This window comes from Papio anubis, chromosome 9 (assembly GCF_008728515.1).
Source record: "Papio anubis isolate 15944 chromosome 9, Panubis1.0, whole genome shotgun sequence".
NCBI classification, from domain to species: domain Eukaryota; kingdom Metazoa; phylum Chordata; class Mammalia; order Primates; family Cercopithecidae; genus Papio; species Papio anubis.
The window spans coordinates 82,172,940-82,196,983 of record NC_044984.1 but is presented as its reverse complement, the minus strand read 5'-3'; the positions used below and the strand labels follow the sequence as shown (position 1 = coordinate 82,196,983).

Here is a 24,044-nt window from a genome sequence, read left to right as displayed (position 1 = left end):
TATCATTCCTAATGTTTGACACTGAGTTCTATTGTATTTCTATATTTCCTCTAATTTGTCAGAATATTGTTATGCTACTTTCCTCCCTCAACATTGTCCTTTTCTTTGACTTTGCCCATTATTTTGTCTCATCTCCATGGACAATGCTCTCTCTCTTACCCCTACCTCTTCTTCTCTTAACTGTAAGCTCCTTGAGAACAGGGTTGTGCATTCTCACTGACCTTGGCATCCCCAGCACCTAGTCAGAATAACTGCATTGCAGAACTAAGCTGTTGTTCAGTGGACACTCTTGTGGCCATCGGCAGGAGTTTAGTACTTCGAACATAGTACATGATACATAATAAATGCCTTTAAAAAAAAACATAAGTTGAATGGATGGGTAAGTAAATGTTCTCTATTCCTAACCATTTAGGAATCTTGATGCCTATAATTTACCAGACTCTCTGTGAAATTGATACATTTTATTTGTTCTTTTTTTTGACATCTGCCTTATATTATTTATGTGTATAATTGTGTGTATCTGTAGGGGTCTATGTGAGAGACTATATTTGTATCTTTTCTTTTCTCTTTCCCACCCTCATCTCACATTATAAGTTCTTTTATGAGAGGAGCAATGTCTTAGTTATTTAGTTTTTAACACACTGGTATATTACATGTAAACACTAATAATTTTCAATTAAATTATAGCTAGAAGCATTAATTTTAAATAGCAACTTAAAACTAGTTTAAAGTGGATTATTGTACTTTCAATAAGGTTAGAACATCTTTGATTGTAGATACAATGTTTTACCCTTGTCCATGTCCTGAAGACTTTGTACCATCTTGGGCATATAACAGCATATTCAGAAATGCCTTATGAATCATTAATTTTCATTTCCCAAGTGTATAAATTATTTTTGAATAGTGGTTTTAACACTGGAGGTTTTGACTTATTTGGCATCTGGATGTGCCTGACAGATGATTTAAAGAGTCTTATAATTATAAAATATGATCGTTTATTGAGACAGATGTACATATGGTGCACCTTTTGAAATTAAATAAAGTGCCTGAGTCTAACATCTGTGTGGAAAACATCCATCACAGCAGGTCTTCCAGAAGCTATCTGATACTTTCCTTGCTTCCACTAAAAATAGTCTTTCATCATGCCTGTTCTATAAAAGTTTACTATTTTCTTTCAGATACATGCCTTTATGAATTTGGTTTTATTTCTCAATCCTAACTGTCCTTTGTAATCATGAGTTTATTAGGTTAAATTTATATATTGTGTGAGGATGTAGACTAAGATGCTACTATAAAGGAGTCCAAGATACAAACTTGAAGCATAAGTTTATTCCTTTCTAATGTAACAATCCAGAAGTGAACGGTCTAGGATGGCTGGGGTGTCTGTGCCTTCCTAGTTCATTTAGGGACCTGGTTTCACTCATTCTATTGCTCCATTATCCTCTAGGATGTTCTCGTCTACTTTGTCAAATCTAGATCACCATGTCCACCATCTAACTGCAATAACTAGGAAGAGGAAATCTAAGGCAAACATCTTTGTTTTTAAGGGGAAAATCCAGAAGGTACTCACATAACTTCTCACATCCTATTCGTCAAACTTAGACACAATGTCCTGCTTAGCTGCAAGAAAAACTGGGAAGCATAGTCTGTAAGGTGGGTGAAGAGATGGCCAGTGAAAATCCCAAAGAGTCTGTCTTTTAAAAGAAAAATTAGGCAACAAATACTGGTGAACTGTCTGACTCAGTCAACTCCTCTGATCACTCCATGAGTACCTTCTCCCCACGTGTTAACATACCCTTTCTTTTTCAAAATCAACTAGGCAATGTTCCTTTATCCTGTCTACATAAAAATTGGGGCTGTTTGAGTGTTGCACTTTCCTCTCTGACAAGTTTGAACTTGGACCTTTGCAATCTGATAACTCATACACTAATATACAAATTCTGCATGTCCCTGACACCTAATATGCAATGGGAAGATGGAACATAAGAATCACCATGATAAACTCCTGTTAATAAAAATAGGCAGAACAGGAGCAGACAAACACTTTATAGAAATGACAAAAATCTGGTATGCAATGATTTTAAGGACCTTGTTCTTGCACTGGACTAAATTCTTCAGCTGGGCTCTTGCCTTGATCTATGAGAGGAACTCTGTGATCCATTGTCCTTTAAGTCACATGGCTCTTCCCTTTTGGGTTGGAGTAAGCTTTTATTCTGTTACCTTTCTCGGCCACAACTAAAGTATGCATTGAGAATATGCCCTGCATAAGCACTGCTTTAGGGACAATCATAGGCTCTTGTTAGTCAGATTTGGGGTTTCTTTGCAATGAGGTCTCCTTTTTCAAATCTCATTAAGATTCCAGGCTACTTGTGTCTAATAAAATTTACATAAAAATCACCACACTAAAAGATTCCTTTATTCATAGTTTTTAAGCCTGTGAGATTTTCTGTTACATGCTGTTTCTGTGCTTGAGCCCTCCCTCTTGCCTTCAATATAATATTGCTAGTTTAAGGTTGTGATGGTTAATACTGAGTGTCAACTTGGTTGGACTGAAGATACAAAGCATTGATACTGGGTGTGTTTGCGAAGGTGTTGTCAAAATAGATTAAGATTTGAGTCAGTGGGTGGGGGAAGGCAGATCTACCCTTAATCTGGTGGGCACAATCTAATCAGCCACCAAAGAATATAAAGCAGGCAGATAAATGTGAAAAGGGGTGACTGGCCTAGCCTCCTAGCCTACATCTTTCTACTGTGCTGTGCTGGATGCTTCCTGCCCTCGAACATCAGACTCTAAGTTCTTCAGTTCTGGGACTCGGACTGGCTCTCCTTACTCCTCAGCTTGGAGACAGTCTATTGTGGGATCCTGTGATCTTGTAAGTTAATACTTAATAAACTCCGTTGGAAATATATATATTTGTCCTTCTAGAGAACCCTGACTGATACAAAGGTCATCTAAAAATACAGGCTTTAACTAGGAAGTTAATCTGAACTTCAAACCTAGGTTGCTCCTATTATTTGACTAAAAATTCTTACTGGGAGGATTTTAAGAAAGGCTCTGAAGGATAGGCTTAGCTTCTGCTATTTCAAGCACAAAAGCAGTTGATTTTTCTAGTCCTGCGAAGCCACACATCTTTCAGTCAAAGTAGATGAAATGCTGCAGACAGAAAAGGTGTCCATAAAGAAAGCCCTGTTTCCTTCAATCACTTCTTGCAAGCTGGCCTGTTATACATGAACTCTTTTTTATCCTGAATGACTTTTCTAAAAAAAGCAGGGAGCCATGAACACTCACCAGTCCCCTGAGTTTTCCAATCAGTTTTCTAGAGCAGTAAGATCAGCGTGGATGTTGCTGGAGTTCCAATTTCTCACAGGTTGCATTTCTTTTCCTATTGGTTTTGTGGAATAAATAGGTTATTAGCTTCTCACAATTTAATATCTGTTTTTTCCTCTTCATCCACCTAATTGTTAAGCCAATGACAAATATTTTGAGTATTTACTATTGTGGTATCTCACATCTCTGATCAAATTTTCATATTAGGTAGGATATAAGATAAATCTTTATAACAAATGAACCAAAAATAATTATTTTACATGAAATTGAAGGCTGTTTCCTCATATTTTCACAAAAGGAGAGAGATCAAGACCAGTGGTTTAGGTCCACTTCAGAGAGTCATTCATACATCCATGTTTAGGATAGGATAATATTCTGCTTGATGTTCCATCATTACGTAGGGTATGATCCTCTTCCTCATGGATTGGAAGCAGAAGAAAGGAAGTTCAGAACAACTGGCTTCATCTTTAAGGCAGTGACATTATACTTGCATGTGTCTTTTGAGATTACATCCTATTTGACCTGAACTTAATCCCTTGGCCACACATGTCTGCTAGGAAGGATGAAAAGTCAAATCTGTAGTTTAGTTGTGTATCCTAATTCTATGTAAGCTAAAATAAAGTGTTTTTTTTTTAAAAACAAAACAAAACAAACAAACAAAAAAAAACAAGAAAGAAGGAAAGATTGAATTTGTGAGGACAGCTAGCGACATAAAAGATTAATTTACAAAGAACGTTTAATTGTTTTCAGTTTCAAAACAGTTTGTCACCTACAACTAAGGATCGATTTTATTCTGTGTTTCAAAATTGAAGCATTAATAACAATTATCTCTTGGTGTTTACTAAGTGTAGGACATAGAAAATTTTCCCATTCTCTTGGAATGTCATCATCAACATAATCGAGTAGAGGAGTCTTAAAATTTGGAGGACATCGCTCCATCATGGCAATAAACAAACACTTGTTTTTTTTCCTGGTAATTTTTAAAATTATTCAAGTTGAAAGTAATGCAATATCTGTTAACTGATTTTGATTTTTTTTCCTTAAGCAATTTATTTGGGTCACTGTATTTTTTATAGTACTCTTTAATATATTCTCGACAGAATTCTTAATTGACTGCAAAAATGATTAACAGTAGACTCCCCTGCTGTTCAACTCAGTCATTCATGACTTCACCAGATGGTTTGTTTTTTTTGGGCCAATGGTTTTTCTTTTCTGGGTTTTTTTTTTTTTTCATATTGTTTCCCCTCCCCTGGATACAGTCAAGAGCTAAAATACGAGGCTCAGTTTTAATTTTATGACTAAAATATAAAATATCATGCAGGTAAATAATTTATTTTCTTTATACTTAAAACCAATGGCTGGAGTGTTTGCTATTGTGGGCAAGGTAATTTGAAAGTATACTTGTTTTCTTCAATTACTTTCTTCACATAGTCCCTTGTCATTGTTCTCTAGTAATTCAAGTGCCATTAGTTTTTGCCACTTTTTGCAATCTTCCCTTTGGTTACCCTATTACTTTTGTGGATTCGCTTTATTTAACATTTTTGTTTAATATGTTATTCAAAGTCCTGCTGAGGAAAACTCATTAGCTGTTACTCACCTAATTATTTTTAGCCTGTGTAAATAGTACATAGATTAAGATGCAATTAAACAAAGAAAAGCAGAGATATATAAATGCCTGAAAGATTTTCTTGTTTTAATCAAGCTATGTCAATCTATCTGAGAAAGTATTTATGAAATTTTAACTCTTTCGTTGGTCATGTAACATTTTCAGAGGCAATGTTTCTTAGTAAAAATAATATTTATAATAATTTTCTGTATAAATGACTGGCTTCTAAAACTGGTAAAACTTTCAAAGATCTTCCACTATGTTAGCTTATAAAAGTAATTAACCTCAAGTCATTTGCTCTACATTTTTTTTTTTTTAATATCACTGACTTCTAAAAGGTGAGGTTTGGCTATGTATTTAAATTTTTTTAATATTAAAAACAATTTTGAAACGTGTTAAAGAATATTTCTAATTATTTGTTTTTTAAATTAAAAATGTAGCAATTTAGCTTCAGAAGTGATGAAATCACTCAGTTAACAGTCATTTTACAGATAGAGAATCTGAGATTTACATAATTTAGATAACTTGTCCAGGCTTAAACTTTCAGCTGGGGGGAAGTCCAGAAAATTTCATAGTCCCTGCTCATCCAGTACCCATCCAGTGTTATTTATTTGTAAGGCTACCATAATACAGCATTACTACACATACCACAGACTGGGTAGCTTAATCAATAGCAATTTATTTTCTCACAATTCTGGAAGCTAAAAGTCTGAGACCAAAGGCACAGCAATATTATTTCTTTATAGCCCTCTTTCTTTTGCTTGTAGATGGCCACCTTCTCCTTGTGTCCTCACATGGTCTTCCCTCTGTACCTGCTTCTGTGGTTTAATCTCTTCTTAGAAGGACATCAGTAATATTGGATTGGAATCTATGCCCAATGAGCTCATTTAAGCTTAATTACCTCTTTAAAGACACCATCTTCAAATGCAGTCATATTTTGAGGTACATATTTTGGCATTAGGACTTCCACATATAAATTTTGGAATAGGGTAGACACAATTCAGCCTGTAATAGGGACATTGGTCTGTCTTTGGGCCCGGAGCTCTCCAGAGGAAGAAAATATCTGGTGGTCAGCATAAATGCTTTCCAGCCTTTCGGGTGCGTTGGAAACCAGAAAAGTGAAAAGTAAGCCTTCTCTAAATCAGTTTTTAATTTTATACAATGACCCTGAATTTACCCCAAATGTTTGCAGAAAACAGTTACAGGAATTCAAAAGAAACAACAGTAACTTTGAATGAAAAACTAACATTTTCATGAAGCAAACCAGTATTTAAAAAGGGAATTCTATGCAGAGATCACGTTAACCATCTTGGCCAAAACATGAACAGTGTCCAGCATAGAGTAAGCCCTCAATAAATATTTGCTCACTGACTATGTCATTGGATCAATGAAGATATGAAGATCTTCACAACTATTTATGCTCCTAAAACTCTGCTACATAGTAAGTTTGTGGTAGAGTGCTTCTATCCTGCCTCCCACCCAATAAATGAATAGCCCCAATGGGCATTTACATGAGATCTAAGTGTACTGAATCTCAGTACTGTCTCAGAATGCTCAGTTTTAAGTATAGCACCCTTCATTTTTCCCGTTTTAATCTACAATGGTTACAAAATGCATCTCACAATACAATGTCAATAGATAGCCATGTCACCATAGAGCTCCAATTACTCTGGGCTAATTTAAAGCTTACTTATTAATTTCAAAATCAAAAGTTTTTGTAACTTTTGAGTTCCTCAAAATTGTCACTATTGACATTGCAACTGGATAATTCTTTGTTGTGAGGCACTGACTGGGTATTGTAAGATGTTTGGCCGCTTTCCTGGACTTTACCCTCTAAAAGTCAGTGGTACCCCTCCAATCATAACAAGCAAAAATGTTTCCAGAAATGGCCAAATTTCTTCTTATGGGCAAAATCACTCTTGGTTGAGAACCATTGCTTTATGTCGAATATCTAGACCATGCTCTTTATGTAAATTTATAATTATTAAATTATCATTAAGTTAGATTATTGGAAAGTCACCTAAGTGTGCATCTGCATAAAATAATCACGTTTCCTGTCCTTATGTAAACCAGCTTTGCTGACACAAATGTTTCACTTTCTTTTTTTCTGACACTTTTTTATTCACTGAAAAATAGTCTAATTATAGTCTTCTTCTCTCAGAGTCATAGTTACTAATTATTAGTCACATTGACCTTTCTGTTAAATAAAAAGAAACAAACTTTACATCATAAACCATAAAAGCAATGACATTAAATGCTAGCTGCAAAGAAGTACATTAATTATGTACTCCTAAATTAGAATGAAATATCTTTCCAAGTCCTATATTTGAATATGTTTGAGAGAGTCTCTTTAGAAGATTTCTTTATTTTTAACGGAGCAGACAGCAGGCGTTCATGACCACAAAGTTCTCTTTGTGAAAAAATTAAATAAAACTTTATTTATTGATTAATGAAAAGACTTTTGTGGAGTTGGCAGGCAACCTCAAATGCTTTCTGACTTGTTAAATCTGTAAAAGTCAAATTAGAGATCATTTTGTGCAGTGTGGTAGACAATGAAGACAATTTTCTGCAAACACTCATCAAGACTGAGTTCTGTTAGAGAACATGTGAATTGAAGAGGCTGCAACTCAGCCAGAGTCTCTGTAGTTTCCTATTTAAATATTTTTGATGTGTCATATCCAATTTCAGTATTTCCTTCATATAAAAGCTGTGATGTAGGCTCTGTTCCTTTTCTTTGCTGGCTTTACAGCCAAATAGTGTCTGTATAGTAAAATAACTATTACCTTATTTTAAAATCAATTTTCAGAAACTTCCCTAGACTCCTTCTAGGAATTGTCTCTGACTAAATGTGAGTAATGTGCACCCTGGCCCTTCTAGAGTTACAATGCATTCCTTATTTAATAGATTTCATTGTTAAAATAGATACATTTTCATTTAGTTGTTTTCAGTATGAACTTTTAAGATTTGAGTTTAAAATACTACTGACTGAAAAAATAAATTTTTATTTAAGAAACATATGCTAATTAAGAGATCTAGAGGGAAATTTGACTATGAAAATACAGCAAGATAAAGACTTTGAGTTTAAAGTCTGGAAGGCTTGTGAAAGACATGCTAATGAACCAATTCTCACAGTGTTCCAGTGTTGATGTAGTTTGAAAGAGCATAGAACACATGGTGGTTCCAAACAGAGTCATTATTTACTGTAGATGAAATTAATTCAGGTCATTGGTTCCCAGTGTTTTCAAGAGCAAGGCATCACTTTTGGTTTTTTGGTTTCTTTTTTTGAGACAGAGTCTCACTCTGTCACTCAGGCTGGAGTGCAGTGGCACGATCCTGGCTCACCTCAACCTCCTGCTCCTGGGCTCAAGTGATTCTCCTAGTTCAGCCTAGCTGGGATTACACCATGCCTGGCTAATTTTTTATAGTTTTAGTAGAGATGGGGTTTCACCATGTTGGCCAGCCTGGTCTTGAACTCCTGACCTCAAGTGATCCACCCATTTTGGCCTCCCAAAGTGCTGAGATTACAGGCATGAGCCACTGCGCCCGGCCAAGGCATCTTGAGGTAATGATAAAATATATTCATTGTCTCATTTCATTTATTCATACATTCAGCAATGCATATTTATTGAGTAATTATAATAAGTAAGTCCTTTAGTAGGCTTGGGAATATAGTAAACAAAAGAAGTCCCTGACCACGTGGAGTTTACAAAAGAAAAAGTGAATAAACAAAAATAGATCATAAAAACATATTATGCAAAAAAAACATTTTATGCAATATGGCAATCAGTGCTATGTAAAAAGTAAAGTAAGATAAGAGAGACAGGGAGATCTTGGGTGTGTGGTGGTTAAGGAAGGCAACTCTTAGGTCTGTTTCCTAGAGGTACAGCCTGGGTTGGAGATTCATATTCAAAAGATGTATTAGAGGAAAAGCATTATGAGCACAAGGGAAATGAGGCAAACAGGAGAGAGCTGGGTGAAAGATCAGCAAGAATGTGGGCTTGGCTGGAGACTTTCAGGTAAACCACAGGAAATTCTGGAGCAGCAATGGTACTGCAGAATCCGTCCCTTCTTGAGGTAGTCTGTGTCATTTGGTTGCTTGCTGAGGTGGTGTGGCATGATCTAGAGGGAAGGCCCCTTCTTTTGGCTGAGATCAATGGTCTGGATAAATGAGGGTCAGGTGTACGTTTTTGTTCAGTCAACACCAACAGCAGCTGAGGATGGTGCTGCAGTCTGTCAAAGGGGTCTGGATGGGATTCCAACAGTATTTTCTTGTATGTCAGAGAAGGTAATGAGAATGTGAGGGAGAAAGATAGCTAACTATCTTTGAGAAGAACATTCTAGAGAGAACAGTGACTGCAAGAGACTGAAACTTGCTTAGCTTGAGGAACTGCATTATGTCCAATATGACCAGAATCATGTGAACAAGAGAGAGAATAGAAAGAGATGAGGAATGCAGGAACAAGTAGAAATCATGTGGGAACAAGTAGAAATCATGTGGTTATAAAATGAGATGGGAAGTCAGTTGAGTCTTCTGAGTGGAATGCATGATTTGGATGTATTTTTAATGTATTTACTTTGGCTGCCCTGGGAAGAATAGACTATAATAAACACAAATATAAACAGCAAAATCAATACTTGCCGTTTATGTACCATTTTGGTTGAACAATTGCATGCTATCAAAAAGCTATAGTGAATTTATTAATGCTTTAACATGGTCTTCCATATGACAGTTACAATTACATTCATATATATTTTGTGAGTACTGTGCATAGGCAGGGGTTATATTCAAAATATTCAGTGGACTGAATAAAGAAAATGTGATACATATACACCATGAAATAGTATGCAGCCATAAGAAAGAATGAAATCATTTCCTTGGCAGCAACATGGATGGAGCTAGAGGCCATTATACTTAGCAAAGTAATGCAGAAACAGAGAAGCAAATACAGGACGTTCACACTTATAAGTGGAAGCTAAATGTTGGGTAGTCATGGACATAAACATGGCAACAACAGACACTGGGGCCTACTTGAGGGTACAGGGTGGGAGGAGGGTAAGGATTGAAAAACTACGAATCAGGTACTATGTTGATTACCTGGGTAACATAATTCTCTATACATCAAACCCCTGTGACACACAATTTACTTACTTAACAAATGTGCACAATTACCCTCTGAACCTAAAATAAAAGTTGGAAAGAGAAAAAAAAAAGAAAATATTTACCAAACAGTATTCCAGTAAGTCATTATGGAAGCTGATACTTAGCCTCAAAAGTAGACAAGATACAATATTTATTGTAAGCCGCTTGTGATATAACCCTTTTCCTTCTTAAGTGTTCAAGCTTCAATATAAGATGATAATTTTTGGTCTATTCTGAGAAAAAGAAAGAAACTCACTTGGACCAAATGGGGTGGTATTCTATGATGAAATGTACCACTTGTTAAGAAAAATACCAGATATAGGATAGATAGGAAGGTCTTAATTTGTAAAACAAAGGATTTCATAAGCCAGCAGGTAGGGGTCTATAAGTTGAAACCTGAAAGTTGAGCTTAAGGGCATTTCTCTCCTAGGTATCTTTATTAAACATTGTACTTCTCCTGTAGACTGAATCACTTTTTGATGTTATTCCGTGTACCTTGTAGATTTCATTCTCTCTAAAGCAAGCACCAATTCTCTTTTATTTATTGTATATTCAGAGTCTACCACAGAGTCTGGCACTGTATAGATGTATAAGTTTGAACACCCAAGTGCTGTAACAACAGGATACTGAATTTGATGATGGGACTCGCTATGTGAAAAGTGGTTATGGTTCAAAGACAAAGAGATGCACTCTGGGTCAAATCAGGAAAGGAATTTCCTTCTCTCTAAAATAGCAGCAGCTTTGCCTAAGATTGGTGAGTCCAATCAAGTAAGCCTCATTAGAAATATACTAATTTCAAGAGTTACATGGGTAGCCCCTTGCCACTGGACTTTTATATGAAAGTGAAATTAACTTCTGTCATTATATTTTTAGATCTTTTTGTAATATAGCTTAGATTATTCCCTAACAAAGGTATCAACCATAAACTGATGTTCTGTAAAACTGTCTTGAATCCTAACATTTACTTGCATCCCAGACATGTATCCAATTGCTTATTCAACATTGTTACTTGAATGTCTGCTAATAAGAACTATTGATTAACTCAGTTCCTTGAATGCATTCTTCTTTGTTTTTTCCATTTCGGTATATAGCACCCTCCTTCACTCAATTGGCCATGGGAGAAAATGTGTAATTTCTTATTTATTTCATTTACTCACTTCCAATTTATCAATGAGCGATGCTGAGCTAGCATACAAAATATATTCCCAGCTTGACTTTTCTTGTCAATCCTACCTCTGAATCCTAATTCAAGCTATCCTTCTTGTGTGCCCAGGTCTTCATCTAACTGGTCTGCCTTTTTCCACTCTTGTCTTAGAGTCTATTCTCCACAAAATTGCCAGCATAATCTTTTAAAAGTGAAGTTTCATTTGTATCAGTTGTCCTCTAAAAGCTGTTACAATTCTTCTGTCATTATACTTAGAACAAAATCTTAATCATAGCTTTATACTTTTTTTTGATATTTTGTTGATTTCACCTTCAGCTACTTTCTCCATTGCTGATTCTGGTGACAATGCCCTTCCTTTCTACCTAAGAAATCCAATCTTGTTTCTGCCATGAAGGCTTTGGACTTAGAAATGCACTGAGTATTTAACCAGGGCTTTATTTGATAGAATTTAGCCACGCAGTTTGAAATCTTGATCATCATCCTCTCAACTTCTCCACACTCCATTACCAAAGTCTTTGTCAAAATGCCAAATGTGTTGGTAAAAAATTGTGTTTGTAATTCTTGTTATAGTACAATTTCTCCTTAATCCTTAATTTCTTAGAATAAATACATGAGTAAATGAGAGAATGAGTGAACAAAGTGAAGTACCTAATATGTGTTAAGCATTGTGCGTGGCAGTTTCAAAAATTGGAAACATTTCAAGCATTTGAACATTTTATGTGATTCCAGTGGCATTTTCTGTGAGAGTCGTCATGCTGTTTAAAATGTTTTCAAATATGGATCATGTTACAAAATTCATAATTTTATATGTCATATATAAAGAAAAAGAAACAAGGTTTATAATGTATTTTAAGCAATGTGTTACTGTATAATAATAACAACTATAATGGTAATTAATAAGTCTTTTGGAAAAGGTCCAAGAAGTATTTGATTTCTGATGCAACTTTGACTAAGATATTTAAGTTAGAAGTAAAAACATTCTTATTTTGCTATGTCACTTTAATTACAAAATTAAAAATCAATGTTTTATAGAAAAAAAAAGACTATACTTGCACTCCTCACTACCTTCAATCTTTTTCCTCCGTGGTGTTGCATTTCTCACTCTCTCATTTTACTCAGATTTCTACTTTGATAACCCCTTTTCCTGGTAGTCTTTCTTGTGCACCCTATATGCATTAGTGTGTGTGCACATGCGAGCGTGCACACACACACACACACACATTTCATTGTTCTCCATTCTCTTTCCTTGCTTTATTTCTTCATACTATTAAGGCATTTGGTAGGGTGTGTTGTGTATTTATTTGTTTAATGTCCTTTTCTTCTTATGAAAATAAAAGTTCTCTGAGCAAATGATTTTGATTCTCCTTTTTAGATCTTATCCTTAGAGCACAGACAAGTGCTTGATAGGTTTCAGGCTCTAAGCTGTTTGCAGGTGCCATGAGCTATTTCAGGCTGAAAACTTCATAGATTCTGTCAGTGCTCCAGCCTGGGGAACAGCAGCCTGGTTTACTCTCAGGGGTGGTCCCATCCTTTGAGATTCTTACTTCTTTTCAATGGCTGTACGTGTGTGTGTGTGAGCATATTGTCTGTGAGTGTGTGTGTGCATGTGCAGGTGTGTATATTAGGTTTAGGGTGCTATTTCCTATAGATATATTTACAATCTATTCAGAAACATGTATCCTTACTTAATAGTCTCTAAAATATGCAAATTTCTTCCATGCTTCCAATCCTTAAATAATGCAAAACATTGGTAAAAGAAGAATCATACTTCACTGTGCATTTTAATACACAGTAGCTGTGTCTACTGCTCCATTTCAATCACTTAAAAGAAAGACTAAGGGAAGCTGAGTTAACAAATGTTTAAAGGATAGAGTTTATGGGGAACCACATTAAGCATGCTGTGTTACAGAAATTGCTAAGGCTAGTTTTCCTAACACTGTATCATTTACTTACGGTAATTGAGGATGGACAGGAATGAGGATAGACTGGAATGGGATAATGATAACATATATTGGTTCCAAGTGACTTGAGTGTTTCAAACAGAATTTTAGATTAGTTCAGTCTCTTTATTACTTCCAGAGGTATTTGGCATTCTTTTCAGTGAAAAGCCTAGAGAAGCAAATAAAATAGTTACAATAGAATATACAAAAATGTACACAATACCATCATCAAACATTTTTCTTTTTACATATTTTTTTACTGCTAGAGGGGCAGTATAATTAATAATATATTCTATTATACATTCTTGGGAAGTAGAGTACATATGGTTTTATTTAGGAGATAGTTATAAATATCTTATTTGAAATGTGTAGATATTTTCTTTTCAATTCACTCACAACGATTAAGGTGGTGTTTTTAAAAATTACATTAATTGTATAAGGGATGCTAGAAATATTTTATAGCAAAGAACAATTATTATTTTCTTTAACAGAAATATACAATTATAGAAGAAATGCTTTGCCTTTGGAAACTCTATTAGACAAAGGACAGAGAGAGCTTAATGGTGTCCTTTGTTGTTGTTTGTAATGTAATCTATTTTTATTTATTTATTTTGCAACAGCTTTGTTGGGATAAATTCACATGCCATACAATTTATCCACTTAAAAACTGTATAATTCAATGATTCTTAGTATAGTCACAGAGATACACAACTATGACCTCAATCAATTTTTTTTTTTTTTTGGTAGAGATGGGGTCTCACTCTGCTGTTGCTTAGCCCAGTCTTGAACTGGACTCAAGCAATCCTCTGGTCTCAGCCTTCTGAATAGCTGCGTTTACAGGCACAAGTCACCATATCCAGCACTCAATCAATTTTAAAACAACTTGATCCATCCCCAAAAGAAAATCTTTAGTACTAACCTTTTAACAGTCAGTTGGGTTACTCCCAACTACCCTAGTCTTTCCTTAGCAACCAATAATCCACTTTCTGTCTCTGTAGCTTTGCCTTTGTAGACATTTATATACATGGAATCAAGCATTATGTGGGCTTTTATGACATCATTCTTTCACATAGCATGATGCTTTCAAGGTTTTTCCACATTGTACTATGAATCAGTCCTTAGTTTCTTTTTATTGCCAAATAATATTCCATTGTGTTGATGTACCCATTCTATTTACCTGTTCAACATTTGATGGACATTTGGGTTCTTCCCATTTTTCAATTATTATGAAGAATTCTGCTATGAACATTCATGTATAATGTTTTGTGTGGACTATTTTCATTTATCTTCAGTATATAGCAAGATTTGTGATTGTTGGGTCCTGTGGTAATTCTCTGTCATGCTAAGTATGTTGAGAACATTTTCATGTGCTTGTTGGTCTATTTTATTTCATTTTCACTTGTCTGCATTGCAATATGATTTTCTCTATTACTATTTTGATCTTTTGATCTTTTTGCAATCCTGAAAACCACATACCTAAATTTGTTAGAAGTGTGTATAAATCAAAATGAGTGTGTGCTCATATGTATGGCTATGTATGGTTTATTGCATAGATTGTCAGATATATATGACTTGCCTGTATACCATTTTCATTTGTTTTCTAGTTCTTAATTGTTTCCTGATATTATTTTAATGATTTGATTATAGATTTGACAAATTTATCAATAGTATATTTATGTAAACATAAAACAGCTTATCTTTGGATTTTATCTACCTATATATGTTTCTGATAACAAAACAGTAACTAAGAGGGAAGTAATTTTAAAATGATAAAGATAATCCTAAATATTAGAGAATTAGAATTATATTTATTTTAAAAGAGTTGGCTGAATCAACTTAATACTCCCTTTGAGTTATTTTAACTTGATTTTGACAATGAAATTTCACATTGAATGAAAAAATGATTCAAACTAATAGATTCACAAGGGCAGTAACTGCTGCTTTTCTATGTGGTATTTAATTACAGCCAATATCAGGAGCTTGAAGGAGGTACATTAATTTTTAACTAAGGATGCTTTTAATGACTCTATGTTGTCATTTTCCAAAGAGAATATGTGAGGTAGTTCAGGCTGTTAGAAACAAATATATTTCTCAAATATATACATATTTGAGGTTTGATTTTTGCCATTTAAATGGATATGTTAACAAAGTTATAATGAGAGAATTTCATTAATCAGTTTTGATTCGTTTAATTCACATCTTTAAAACATTTTCTGAGGGGTTCAATACAAGGACTATTTTCATATGTTAGTTGTTGTGTTAATTTTATTTGTTTAATCTTTTAGCAATGAGGGTCAACTCCTGTGTGTTCCACTATATTATGGGACATATGTCCCAGGCTTCAGAATTCTCTCAGACATCTCACTCATTAACCAAAAAGGGAAATACCACAAAGAAAATTTTACAGCAGAAACTGAAATTGTAATAAATTTCTCCCCCGACTCCCAGTGTAACTGACAAGTTTTGTGCCAAGGGTCCTTTAGTAACACGAAATTTGACTTGATTTCTTTCACTGCTGGCCTGCAGAGGCTGCGAAAACTGTGTACAGTTCTCAGACTCTTGATGACTAGCACAGCTGCAATCCTGTGTCATAGGCCCCCAAATCAAGAAATTAAACACTGTAGGCTTATGAAGGCTATCTCTAATGTTTCATTTATTCATACAGTATGGTGGCTGTTCTTGGTAAGAGGTTAAAAAATACACATAGTTTAGAGTGCACACTATCTATACCAACCTGAACTTTTCTGCTACGTGATTTACCAAGATTAATTTGTTTCTCAGTTACTTCAAGTAAGAGACAATTTCTGCACAGAGACTATTTGCCATGACTGATATTCACTTACAGTTACTCCTCTTTGTATCGCTTTTCTTTTATCAGAGAATGGGGGAAGTGTACCCATGGGACTGAAACATCTTTGATTTTGTGAGGCTGATCATTGATGGGCAACAATTCTCCATGGGTTGCTTGAGTTTCTGCATGTCTTGTGAAGATGCCTTGAAGACTTTTGCTCTGAACTTTTTTTTTTTTTTGCAAGGAGATTGATATAACAAATAGTTTCAGAAGACAGAGATAGTGTCTCCTTCTGGAGCAGAAGGCTAAATTTTCCCCTAGCCAAGATAGTAAAGACAATATTTTTCTCTGGGTAAAAGATTGGGCAGATATGCTAGCAGACCATTTCAAAAATTAGGGTTTCTGAACCTTAGAGTTCTTTAGCAGTTACATGGACCTAGAGAATGTGTACACCCATTTGGACTACTCCTCATTATCCCCGTGAAACTTAGAGGGTGAAGGATCACAATGCAAACATGAAACCAATGCTGCCTGCTGTGCTGTGAGTAGTAAAGTCCTATGCTTCTGATCCAGGAGTCTCATCTCTTATGCCAGCATCTAAATGACTGTGGCAAATGAATTTGTTAGCTTGCAAGTAGGATAAAATCTCCTGCCTTTCACAGTTCTTGAAAATCATGTGAACCTTGAGGCTTTGTGCTGCCCTTCTCCAAAGGGATTCTGTGGGAGAATTAAACCCTATTGCCCCAATGCACTTATTATATGTCATGAACTCTCTTTTCTCCTATGCTTGTGGTATGGTGGTATGTGAAACTGGAAAACTGAGAAAACAGCCAATCAAATAATCTCCTACTGAGCTAATTTTCTCGTGGAATCCAGTTTGAGAAGGTCATGTATTACCAAAGGTAAATGTTTAGCTTCACAGCTTCTCTGACACATTGGCACTATAAACATCCTTTGCAAGTATAAGATTAGGAATAGAACTTCAGATGGTAATAAGAAATATAAAAAATTCCCCCTTTGCGAAAGAGCGTATATGTTATTTACTGTCAATATCAGTGGTCTGAGTAAGCAATTCTCATGAGATCTCGACTCCCTGACCGTTTGACTTTGGCAAATGCAATATGGAGAGACAATGCTTGGAGTTACTTTAACTCCTACCTGACCTGGTGGGAGGGTGCCCAGGTGAGGAAACTGAGCAAACTGGCTTTTTGTTTGCAGACACAATTATAAGGACTCTTGGGGACCACCATGTGTCCTCGCCCTTTCCCCTGCCTGTTAAGGAAGAATAAACAACACCAGTATCACTGCAGAAGCTAAGGGAATTCAAAGCAGCCTCAAGAAGCTGAGAAACTGACATTTCTAAGCAGAAAAATAATCCTATATTCCCTGTAGTAGACAGTAATGTCTATAAAATGGACCTCTCCCACCATACCGTAAATCAAGTATTAGCTGCTAACTCACAGTTTGTTGTGGATTTGAAAAACGTTTCCTCACTCGAGTATGAGAAAAAAAGAAAAGCAACTAGGTATACACTTTTTTCACTTGCCTTTACATTACTTTGATAGTATACAGTGAAGTTCTACTCACACAAAATAATTTCATCCTTAATGAGTTGGTTTGGACACCTTTGCAGAATCTGTAGTGTAAGTCTTTAGATTTACAAGTGACAAAGATGTTAGGCCTTTGAAGAAAAGAATGAGAGTATAGCTTATAAAGCAGAGAATTAATAACCTTTGGCTCCTCATGCTTTGCCTGAAAGCCATTTGCTCTTTTCTTCTGAAGATCCTAATAAGCAGAGAAAAGATGCCTCATGCAAAACCTGCTCTTTCAGCGTCTGTCCATTTTTATTCTTCTGGCTCTTTGCTTTGTTTCTCACTCTTTTTGCTGGAGCCTTTTCTGGTTTTCAAGATCCCCTTCAGGATGACCTGCTGCTTCTTGTCCAAGTCTTAGGCTTCCAGATTTCTAGGAAATCTATTTGCTCTCTGTATTTCTTTGCCAGCCTAAATCTTTGATACTCCTTAGTACAGACTATAGATACTGATTCATAAAATGTTTTGACTTTACTGTTTGCTTTCTGAATTTATTAGCATACCTCTTTCTTTGCCTTTGGCTACTGCCAATGGCTGGCCTAATGCTATTTAATCATTTTAGGAATTCTATGGCTTTTAAAATCTTACATGTTTTCCTACTTACACTTTTCAAAAAATAGCTTAAAATTGAAAACTGAAAATTAAGCTTGAGCTTTGGCAGCTCTTCTATACAATTTCTAGATGCTTCCTTGCTAGATGAATTTTGATATACTATTGCAGTCATAAATCACGAGGTTTTAGTAAAATATACATACTTTTAAAAGAGGAAACATTATGTAATAGATATTACATATTCTGTGTTGTGATTCACTTTATTATTTAAATATAGAGAAGAAAAAATATCCCAAGGACTTCTTGAAAATATTTTAAGGATTCTTTTATATACTTGGTCTCCTGTTATAGAGATGTTCAGAAGTTAAAATGATTTCTGACAATTCTATAAAGAGATTGAAAAATTTATTCAAAAATGAAAGTTTTAAGGTATTACAATAATTAATGAAACAGAGAAAGGATAGGAATATAAGACACGAATGATAATTTTTTAACATTTTTAAAATTTTAAGTTCCAAGATATTTGTGCAGGATGTGCAGGTTTGTTACCTAGGTAAACTTGAGTCATTGTTGTTTGCTGCATCTATCAACACATCACCTAGGTATTAAGTCTCACATGCTATTTATCCCAATGCACTCCCTCCCCCAACCCCGTGACAGGCCCCAGTGTGTGATGTTCCCCTCCCTGTGTCCATGTGTTCTCATTATTCAGCTCCCACTTATAAGTGAGAACATGTGGTATTTGGTTTCCTGTTCTTGTATTAGTTTGCTGAGGATGATGGCTTCCAGCTCCATCCATGTCCCTGCAAAGGACATGATTTCGTTCCTTTCTGTGGCTGCATAGTAGTGAATGATAATTTTTTATTTTTATTTTTATTTTTATTTATTTATTTATTTATTTTGAGACGGAGTCTCGCTCTGTCGCCCAGGCTGGAGTGCAGTGGCCGGATCTCAGCTCACTGCAAGCTCCGCCTCCCGGGTTCACGCCATTCTCCTGCCTCAGCCTCCCGAGTAGCTGGGACTACAGGCGCCCGCCACCTCGCCCGGCTAGTTTTTTGTCTTTTTAGTAGAGACGGGGTTTCACCGTGTTAGCCAGGATGGTCTCGATCTCCTGACCTCGTGATCCGCCTGTCTCGGCCTCCCAAAGTGCTGGGATTACAGGCTTGAGCCACCGCGCCCGGCCTGATAATTTTTTAAAAGGCCTATGGAATGTCAAAGAGACATAAGGACTTTTGCAGATGTTATTTAATCATGCAGAGCCAATAATAGAACACATTTGGCTACAGTGAAAATATATTGACAGTTTGAAATTGTCCAGAATTTTACGTAGTTTACCAAAGCAGCCAAATCTTTGAAGGTGTCAATGACAACACAGGTAATATACATACAAAGGATATCTTTTTGGGTTTTCTGTAAACTATTCAGCTGTGACTATAATGCTCCTACACTATAATCCCAAAAATGATGTCCAAGAACAACAGATTTGGTAATATCACCACAGGGAGACAGGGAATAATAATTAAGAAGCTTTTGTCCTGAGATTCTGAGACATAGGAACTCATGATGTATCAGTCAGTGAGGCTATACAACAAATTTGGCCATACCTTATGATATAAGGGTTTCAGGCGCAGGCAGTGGTAGGAGAAGAAGAAAGTGAGAACTAACAATTAGATTGTTCTTGTCACATTTATAATCTGATTTGACTCAGCATTTAGCATTAGTTGGAATTTACCATCAACTGCTTGTTAAAGATAGAGAATGCACAGAAAAGAAATGTTTCCAATGAAAAGGATAACAGTAAAAAGATATTTGGGCTTAATTGATTGCCATGTTACAAAATATAAACCAAATGCGTGAAGGTGACAAGGAAATGGATTATTAGAAAATTAGAAAAAAAAGTAGATCTAGTAGAAGAAATAGTTATGAGAATTTTATGAGTAAAAGTGGTCATTAGTGATAACTCTGAGGTACTGAACTTCTGGGAACAGAAGTTACAGAAATGACTGGCTACACAAGTCTCCATAATTACTAATTTTGCAGACTAGACGATGTTAAAGGCCAATTGTAGTTTTCCTTATTCATTTTTTTCATTTTTGTTTAATTGGTTACTTGGACAATGTTTTACTGATAAAAATGAGTGTTTTATGTTTTAAATATATTGCTCCATTAAAAAATATCTCTATCTTCAACAGAAATGTTTTGACCTTACATTATTTCTGAAAAAATTATACCTTGGCAAAATCAAAACTTAAAAATCAAGCCAAAGCAGATGGCATTTTTACAAATTTTCGTAATACTTTACAGAGTATAAATCTAGATAAAGAATGGGTTCTTAATTGAAATTATAATACACTTATTGGGAATAGACCTTTGGATGGTAATAAGAAATATAAATGTATTTCTTTTATTTATAAATATATTTATTTTATTGATGAGTCCAAATTACCTAAGGATTCTGACACCAAAGACTTTTATTACAATTGTATTGTTTTAGATTTTTAGTTTATAGGAGTTATCCTCAAAAAACTCGGAAGAAATACACTGAACCATTAAACTCACCCCTGAGAATAAACAAAAAGATATTATGATGCTTTTCTAAGAGTGTGACTCAAGTCCAGGGAAAATGATTTGTTTCTGTTTCTGTTCACTTAATATTCTGAAAGTAATGAATATGATCTTAACTTTATTCTTTCTATTTGGTAGTTATCAAAAGATAATTTTACAACTTATCCCTTTCTGAAAGCTTAATTTTAACTTCCTACTTATGTTTTGGTTAATTTGTAGCAAACTCAGTTGAAACAAATAAGTATTTCAGATAGACCTTGATGCAACAGCGAATGAACAGTGTGGGTATCAGACCATAACATGAAAACTAATGTGGATATATGCTGCCCTTCTAATGCCTTGTTTTTCTCTTTCAATAATTGTCCTATTTGGGAGAATATGGTTCTTCAAAGGCAAAGAGCAGGAAATTTTTTTAGATGAAACCACTTACAAACTCTGCCTAAAGTGTTTGAGACAACTACACTCAGATACAGAAGGCACAGAAGTAGGCCTAACTGCTTGACTGGAAGGGTGTATAATCCATGTCACCCTCCTAAACTTACTGGATCTCAAAGTCTTCGTCTGCCAAGTAGTTTACTCATGATATTATTCTTTTTGCTAATTAAGAGGGTACATATGAATAAATAGCCTTTGACAGAAGTATGACATTCAGAATAAAGGAGATATTATTTTGAATTAACAAAAATTTATCTTATTTTCTTCTCCATCAAAAAACTCTCACAAATAATGTATTAAGTTGGCTAGAATCTTTAACTTGGGCAAATAAATTTTTTTTTAGGAAAACATGAGCAGTAGGAATGCTGATACTTACATAGAAAAGTTTACATAACATACTTCTTAAAATATTTTGTGTTTTCTTCATGTTTTCTTAATCACTTATTAGACTGTAACGTCCCTGAGAGTAGAAGATATTTCTTCAGTGATGTGTCTTCATATAGCATTTTGGGAAATTTGCACGGAATTGTCTAAATATAGCACAAACTCAAGGCATTATAGTGCTGTTAAGAAATCAATAATATCAATGAACTTTGTTATGAAAAAATTATGTAGGCTAAATGGGCATATATTTATGCCTCCTCAGATTGACAGTAGCAGAAATCTACTTAAATTGCATTAGACAAAACACATAAATATCTTAAAGACTTCTGTCACAACCTGAAAAGCAAGATGGTTTGTTGACCTGATGAGGGACTGGGACAAGGAACTGGAAGTCCTAGAGTAAGTAAGGCAAGTATTTTCTTCTGGGGTTTTCTTTCAGAGGCTGTATGATCTCCTATATTTGATTCTTTGTGTTTCTATAAGCAATTTCCTTTGCTTTTCTGTATAAAGGAAAAATGTGACCTCTTTAGGTGTCAAGTTTACATATTTTCAGTTAGAGTTGACAGTAGGAGATAAGCAGTGTTTAGGACTCAAATTCATATTTGGAGATATGCCTCCAAATATGGACATTTGATATGCCTCCATATAGGATATGGAGGATATAGGAGATATGCCTCCATATAGGACATTTGTCTCAAATGTCCTCCATAAGTACACACAGCTGAGGCTAAGATAATTGGAGATAAATCAGCATCACTTGACTGTATGGTCCCAGCTCCACAGATGTGAGAGCAGTTCTATGTGTCTGTGGCTCATGTGCTGGACATTCACCTTAAATTGTGTTTAATATAATCAGTCAGAATGATTTTAGAGAAAATGCTGGTTTGTTTGAGAACTTTTTTAAAAAATCACTTTATAGGAGACATCAGCAAGATGGTGGATAGGACTTCCAGCACTCACCCCCTCATAGAAACACAACAATCTGAATAACTATCTATGCACAAAAATACTTTCACATGAACTAAGAAATCCAGGTGAGCTATTACAGCACCTGGATGGAGAACAGAAATAAGATGCATTGAAGAGATTAGGAAAGATATAATCACATTACCTATGTCACCTCTCCCCTAAGCCCAGGCAGTATAGAATGGAGACAGACAGAGACAGATACCCTTTGTGTGGGAAAAGAAGATTAAAGTGAGCACCTAACTTTCCTCCAGCACCAGACCTGCCCCAGTGAACCCTGGTACCAGGCCAGCCCCCAAGGCCTCAGGTTCTAGTGAATTCAGGATCCAGGCTTGCCCCGGCAGATCCGGGCTGCATACTTTCTTCTAGTAGTTTTTGAATCTTACATTTTCACATCTTATGTTTAAGTTTTTAATCCATTTTGTGTTGATTTTTGAGATAAAGGTCTTGCATCCGATGGATGCTGCCCAGAGACCACAGCATATAAAATCGTGCATTGAGGCCCATGAGAAGGACATGGAGCTCTCATTTGCCATGCAGCGCAGCAAGGAAATCGTGTGTGGAATCTGCATGGAGGTGATTTATGAGAAAGTCAACCCCTGAGAGCACCACTTCGGGATCCTCTCCAACTGCAGCCACACCTACTGTCTCAGGTGCATTCGCAAGTGGAGGAGTGCTAAGCAATTTGAGAGCAAGATCATAAAGTCCTGCCCAGAATGCCGGATCTCATCTAACTTTGTCATTCCAAGTGAGTACTGGGTGGAGGAGGAAGAAGAGAAGCAGAAACTCGTTGTGAAATATAAACAGGCAATGAGCAACAAGGCGTGCAGGTATTTTGATGAAGGACATGGGAGCTGCCCATTTGGAGGGAGCTGTTTTAACAAGCATGTGTACCCTGATGGCCATAGAGAGGAATCAAAGAGACAGAAAGTGGGAACATCAAGCAGATACCCGGCCCAGTGAAGGAACCACTTCTGGGAACTCATTGGGGAAAGAGAGAACAGCAGCCCCTTTGACAACGATGAAGAAGAGGTTGTCACCTTTGAGCTGGGCGAGTTGTTGCTTATGCTTTTGGCTGCAAGTGGGGATGATGAACTAAGACTGTGACGATGAGTGGGACTTGTTTCATGAGGAGTTGGAAGATTTTTATGACTTGGATCTATAGCAACCCTGCATGGCTGCGAACTGGTCTGCTGACCCCAGACAGCAGCTGTGCCCTGTGGCGGTGCGGCAGTGCCTGTGTTCTCTCCTAGGGAGGCCTATCGACTCCAGGTGCTGGCATAAGAATTTTTACCCAGGGCCTGTCTTCTCAACCCCTCACCTTTCCCCGAGGAGTGTGTTGTTTTCCCTGTTGAAAAAAAGTTAGAAAAATAAATCTTAAAGTCAGTTTTCTGAAAGAAAAAAAAAAAAGAAAAGAAAAAGGGAACTAGAAAAATTAAAAAAAAAAACAGAACAAAAAATAAATAAAAAAGAAAAATGGAACTTGGCAAACAATACCAATCAAAAAAAAAAATCACAATCAATTATTAAATTTTAGAGTTTTCCTTAGAGTCAGGAAGATGATGACATTGTGCTTACAGTTA

At 35.7% G+C, this 24,044-nt stretch overlaps 1 long non-coding RNA gene and 1 pseudogene across 2 annotated transcripts in view; one reads left to right on the top strand and one right to left on the bottom strand.

Annotated features, from left to right (window-relative positions):
- LOC103875934 overlaps window positions 1-18,317 on the bottom strand; it is a 29,707-nt gene extending 11,390 nt beyond the window's left edge. The window contains exons 1-4 of one of the 2 annotated variants that reach the window (XR_004176139.1): window positions 14,099-18,317; window positions 13,193-13,348; window positions 3,290-3,383; window positions 222-348 (exon numbers count right to left, since the gene is read on the bottom strand). This is a non-coding gene — a long non-coding RNA (uncharacterized LOC103875934). The remainder of the gene's footprint in view (window positions 1-221; window positions 349-3,289; window positions 3,384-13,192; window positions 13,349-14,098) is intronic. The other variant, XR_004176140.1, reaches the window with a different exon arrangement.
- Window positions 18,318-19,262: 945 nt separating this feature from the next.
- Window positions 19,263-23,838, top strand: LOC110740808 (annotated as a pseudogene).
- Window positions 23,839-24,044: the final 206 nt, after the last annotated feature.